The following is a 6,752-nucleotide window of genomic DNA, read 5'->3' on the forward strand; positions in this document are numbered from 1 at the left end:
GAAGTAGAGTTTTATAGGAGAGAAAATATAAAGTGTAGTAGCAAGTCGCCATGCCACCAAGTGTTTATGCGATTGCCACGTTAATGTTGGAAGCTAAGTGTCACGAAATAGCTAAAGACAAGTGTTGAAGATGTTGGCTTGCATTTAGATAAGACCCCACATTTATACACATTCTACGCACTTAGACTTTGTAAAACGAGTTTTTCTTTTTTAACCAAAATTTATCTTTTAAAATTCTTTATATCCTATTCTAAAAGTTTAAGATATTTATATTATATATTTAAGTTTAATCAAACAGCAATTCTTTTATAAATTTTTTAAAAAATTGTATATTTTTTAAATAATGAATATTTATATTTTCAATAATTTTATAATTTTATTAAACTATAAATTTCAAAATAATAATTAAGTTAAGAGATTTAAAATCCTTGGGACATGGGTTTCATCCCGTCTGTATTGATTTTGTATATTTTTTTATTTTTTTCTTTCAACAACAACATGAGTTAAGGGCAGGCACGTCCACCGTTAAATTAAAATATAAAATTTTTCATTTAAGTTTTTAATTTTTTAAAAGTTTAAATTAATAAAAATAAAATTATATTTTAATCTCCTAAAAATATAAAATTTTGATTTAATCTTTTAAAAATTATAAAAATTATAATTTAATTTCGTACTCCTTAACAAAAATTTCTGATTTTATCTGTATACGTTTCTTATACATTTTCTAGTTTGTCTTTTCAAATTCCTAACTAAATCTATTCACTAAATTTGTTTACACTCAATCTATAACAGCATTCAATTGTGCTCATTAAAATATGTCATGACAAAAATAAAATTGTGATTACTTAATATACAAAAATATCAAAATTTTCATAAAAAGATAATGAATTATTATCTACAGAATTATATGCATTTATAATATTTTTAAGAAAATGAAAACATGATACAATTATTTTAATTTTTAAAAAGATGAATTATTATTATTATAAATATACAAAATATGGTTTGAATTAAAACACAAAATCAACATGATATTAATAAAAGAATTATTTTCTAAATTCTATTACTATAAATAATTATATAAAATATGATATGATATGAAAAATAGCATAGATACAATATGCATGTTAAATCTATATAAAATAAATAATAAATTCATAAATATGAATATAATATTATTACTGTTACATGTCTTGCGACTCGGTCCGAATGGCAATCCTACTAGGGAAACTCGAACAGTTCATCATCCCCCAGATTTCCACAGCTCGCCATTCCCCAGTCTGTCTAATGTCCACAACTCGCCTTCTTCCACATCCATAGCTCACCATCCTCCCGTCCACATAATGTCCACGGTTCGACTTCTCCTTATCCGACTGATGTTCACAGCTCACCTTCTCCCACGTCCACAGCTTGCCATCTCCCACGTCCATAACTCGCCATCCCCTATTCGCTTGATGTCCACAGCTTGCCATCCCTGTGTCCGCCTGGTGTCCATAACTCCCCATTCCTCTGTTTGTCTGATGTCCACAACTTGTCATTCTCTCGTCCACCAAATGGCCATAGCTAGTCATCTCCCTATTCGTACACCCACAAGGATACCTCTTCGAGGAACCCCTAAAAGGATACGTGTCAAGTCTAAGGGGATAATGTATCCTCATGCATGACACCTAATTATCCCCTAACACGTCCCATCAAAAAAACCATGCCTTATAAATACGAGTAACACCATGAAAAGGGAAGGAAAAAAGAACCGTCAACAAATATAAAAAACCACTTGCATGGCAAGCAATGGTATGAAGAGAGAGTCAGTTCTATAAATTAGGTGCCTATGAGTTAGAGATTTCAAAATGATATTATAAGAGAGAAGGAAGCATTAACTAAACATCAAATTTAAAATTAAATAGTAAAAGTGTTTTATTACCATACCATAAACTCAATTTTAAATAAAATTTTAAAGTTAATGGTAGTAGCTACCTTTATTTTAAATTAAGATTTAAATTTTAAACTATTTTAACTATATTTCTAAATTACTAAGGTTATATTAATTAGGTTTTTTGTTATTAAAATCATTGATTTAATTATTAAATGATACAATAAATCTTATATGATATAATTTAAAATAATTTTTTAAAAAAGAATATTTAAAAATCTTAATTTTGAGGTTTTCAAAATTTTTATAAAAATTTTACGGTTCACACTTTTTTTTCGAATGTATTTTATTTTTAGTTTTTACATTTAAAATTTATGTGACAACGTTCTACTTTTTAATATTTTATTTTATAATCTAGTAATTAAATTAATGATTTTAATAACATTAATAGTTTAAATGCAATTAAAATATTTTAAAATATTTTACAGTTTGCATCCAATAAATTATGAGTTGTTTAGAGTCCCCGTAACTTAATTTTATTGAAGCTGAAGAATTGCTTTGTTGTAAACTTCTTCGGTCACTTTGGATACATTGCACATGTGGTGCCATTAAATATTTTGCCTTCAAAAAAATTTTTAATCTCACCATACCATCAGTTAGAGCTGTTAGGGTGAGTCGCTCAACAATAAATTTTCTTACGATATTTCAAATTTTTAATCCAAATATAAACATATATCTTATCATTAATTTTAATCTAATCTAGGAAAAATAGAAGTTAGGATTGGCTGGCTTAACCTAAACCCACTAATCAAACTGGCGTCTATACTCAAAAGGTTTTGTTAAAATCAAAGTTATAATTTCAGTTGGTTTAATACTAATTAACTAAAAATATAAAAGATTAAATCGTTTTTTTTTATTGGTCATGATTTTTTAATTTTAGTTTTAACTCACTGATTCAAATTACTTTGGCTCTAATGGTCAAACATATTTTTTTTTGATAAATAAAAACAACACTAAGCGAATACAATAACAATCAACCCGTTATACTTGCAATTCTATCAACATGCAAAGCTCCTTGTAATGAAATAGGTGGTTCCATAAATAACAAAATCTTTGATACTTCATCATTTGTCTGACTTAGTCATAAGATCAGCATCCGAATTTTGTGTTCTATGAATATGGCGAATTCTTATTCTCCAATTATGCTTAAGGAGGCAGCTAATTAATCGCAATTCAACCAACTTACTTGAATCAGCCCCAGTAGCTATCAAGGTCTTCACTAAAAGTGTATTATCGCATTCAAGCTCTACTTGTCTGAATCTCTTTTCCCATGTTATACTTAGGCCTTCATAAATGACACGTGCTTCAATCTGAAAAATCGATTCCTTGCTCACCACCATGGAAAACCCGTATAACCATTCTGCATTCGCATCTCTAAATACACCCCCGCCGACGCCCAATTATTAATATCAGAAACAACTCCATCAGTGTTAAGCTTAACCTAGCCAACATAAAGATCCCTAAGTTTGCCAACCTGTTGAATCCATACATCATTCCAGAAATTTATGAGTCGACCATCACCTATAGCCCAAAACACATTACTTATAACGTTCGGCCAAACCTTCATTAGAGATTGCCAAATATACGAACAAGTACTCCTTTTATGGACAACAGAAGGACCTCTTGAACGTTGTATTTACTTCTCAATAATTGAACCCACATTGCTTTCGTACTAGAAAGAATCTGGAAACCCAATTTCAATAAGAAAATCTTATTCTAAACAAATAAGTTCTTAAGGCCAAGGCCTCCATTCTCAAGAGGATGACAACAATTTTCACAATAAACTAAAGTTGCTTTCTTGGACTAAGATGTCGAACCCCAAATGAAGTTACAAGCTAACTTCTCAATTTCACTACAAATAGATAGAGGAATGTGAATTATACTCGTTAAATAATTGGGAATACTAAACAACATCGATTTAACCAACGTGATTCTACCCGCCAAAGAAAGCTTACTAGTTTCCCAACCATTCAACTTACTCTATTAAGTACAAAATCAAAATTATTAGATGTAGCACAGGAATGTAACAGAGGCATGCTAAGATAGTTCCCAAGGTCACCCACATGAGTAAATCCAATTTCTCTATAAATCCCAATGGTGACTGTACTTGGAATATTCGGAGAGAAAAAAACCTGCGACTTTCCTTTATTCACTTTCTGTCCCGAATAATAACAGAATGTACGGAAGATATCATTCACCTAACTTGCTTGAGTCAAGTTGGCTTCACAGAAGAGAATGAGATCGTCAGTGAAAAATAGATGCGAAAGTACAGGACCCCCTCTTGAAAGAAAGATCGGAGACCAACATCCACATCCTACAGCCTCATCAAATAAGTGCCCTAATCTTTCCATGAAAAGAACAAACAAGTACGGAGATAGTGGGTCACCTTGTCTCAAACCGCACATCGGGCAAAAACTTTCCGTGATACTACAATTCCATAGAATCTGGAAAGATGCAGACGAAACATAGTTCATAATCACATATACCAAAAATCTAGGTAGGCCCACCTCCAAAAGTGTGTCTTCCAAAAAATCCCACATGATCCTGTCATAAGCCTTCTCTAAATCGATCTTCAAAGCCATCCCATATTTCTGACCTTTGAAACACATTATAGAGTGAACGGCTTCCTAAGCAACCACAATATTATAGTAATATACCTTCCTACAACAAAGCTAGCTTGGTTCTGATCAGTGAGCTTCATCATCAAAGGCCTCAGTCTATTAACTATCAATTTCGTTAAAATCTTATAAACCACCGTACATAGGCTAATCAGCGTAAACTGAGAAATCCTCTTCAGCCCCTGAAATTTTGGCAATAAAATAATCAACGTTTTATTAATGGTAGGATCAACAAGCTCACCTCCCATGACGTGCCTAACCATATAACAAACTGAGGCACCAACAATGTCCCAGTTTGCCTATTAGAATTTAACATAGAAACCGTCAATTCCTAGAGCCTTCAAGGGTGCCATGCTAAAAACAACTTTGCGAATTTCATCATCATTTATAGTAAGCTTTAAACATTCCATATCAGCCATAGGTATCGATGGGAACTTGTCTTTGAAGGAGTGTACAACATGATGTTTCAAGGCAATATCATCAAGACACCATTCATCATTTTCAACCTTCAATTCTTTAATCTTATTTCTCCTCTGTCTTGCTAGAGTACGGCCATGGAAATAGCTTGTATTTTTGTCGCCATGTGAAAGCCAATTCGATCTAGATTTTTGGAACCATAGTAATTCCTCAAGGTACAAAATTTCTTCAACCTCAAGTCTTAATTGTAATTCAAGTTCTCGGAGGTGCGCCGATGACCATAAATTAAGAATTTTTTACACCCTGTTCAGTTCAGAGATAAGGTTCCTCTTGCAAATAAAGATATTTCCATAAAACTGTTTGTTCCAATCTTACACCACATTCTAAAAACATTCTAAATTCCTCACAATACCATCATCAGATCTCCAAGTTTTTCTCACAAGGTCGTTCAACTCGGCATGAAGCATCCAGCTAGCTAGACACCGAAATAGAAGACAGTCCTGTTAAACATTCGGCCTTAGAGAGACCAAAATAGGATGATAATCTGATTTTAGTCTATGAAGATTGCGGACAGCACAATTGGGCACAAAGAAGTCCCATTCAGAGTTACAAATTTCCCGATCAAGACGCTGAGATAGATTCCTTCTACTCCAAGTGAATTGCGGACCACTATAACCCAAATCCCGAATCTTATAGTGAACCAAGAATGACTGAACCCACTTGCAACCAAGTCGTGTCTAAGAAGCACTTCCAACCCTTTTCGACCCATTTAACACCAAGTTAAAATCACCAGCAATTAGCCATGGTTCAGAAATTGAGTTCGCCTTAACACCTAAAATATACCAGAAATCTTTCTTTTGCCTTTACTGTGGACTAGCATAAACCGTAGTGCAAAGGAAACTATTAAGAGTCATTCTCGCTACAAACCTTTATATGAACCATTTGAGGGTGAACAGCTAGAATATCAATTGAAACCATCTCACTTCAAAGGATCCAAATACAACCGTTAAAACCATTAGCCTCAATCCTACATGATCGGGCCATTCCGATTTGAGAAATAATTCTGTCAGCACGTGCACCACTCGTTCAGGTTTCAAAAAGACAAATAATCTCTGGTTAAAACTCCCTTCGATACTCAAAAACAAAGTTATAGAAGCTTCGATGACCCTCACCTTAAAAATTCAAAAAAATGATTTTTGTATCCATATATAAAATAACAAAAGAGAAACCCAATAGCAACAAAAATGTTAGCAGCTAACTTTGGCGTTAGTCGAATCCAATTGACCCATCGGTTCATCATCTTCTGGGTTTTCAGCTAAAATCTCCATGGTTACATGACCCTACTCCAGCCCATAAATTATACCCTCCATAGCTGTCACTAAATCCACAGTATCTGCTGGCGATTTACTTAACTCATCAGGTGGTTTGCGCCGTTGTGAATCCCCTTCGGCTAGTAATAAAACTGACAGTCCTTCGACCTCACTGTTAGAAGCTACTCCAAACCGAAAGACCCCATTTTCAATACCCAAATCCATGCCCAAACTTTCCTTGCACAAACCCCTTTTTTTTTTTCACTGCGTACTACCCAAAACGTTTGATGCCTCGATTTATCAAGCTTGGCTATTAAGGATACTGGGTGAAATCCCACAATATGGTCTCCCCCAGTAGACTTGGTGTTAACCGTTCCAATAACCTCCGTAGGTCGCAAATCCATTCTATTTGAAGCCCCCACATTATCACTAATGGGTCTAAAAACTTTCAGGCCCACTTTGGAACCATTTCCATGA

This window comes from Gossypium arboreum, chromosome 11 (assembly GCF_025698485.1).
Source record: "Gossypium arboreum isolate Shixiya-1 chromosome 11, ASM2569848v2, whole genome shotgun sequence".
Taxonomy (NCBI): domain Eukaryota; kingdom Viridiplantae; phylum Streptophyta; class Magnoliopsida; order Malvales; family Malvaceae; genus Gossypium; species Gossypium arboreum.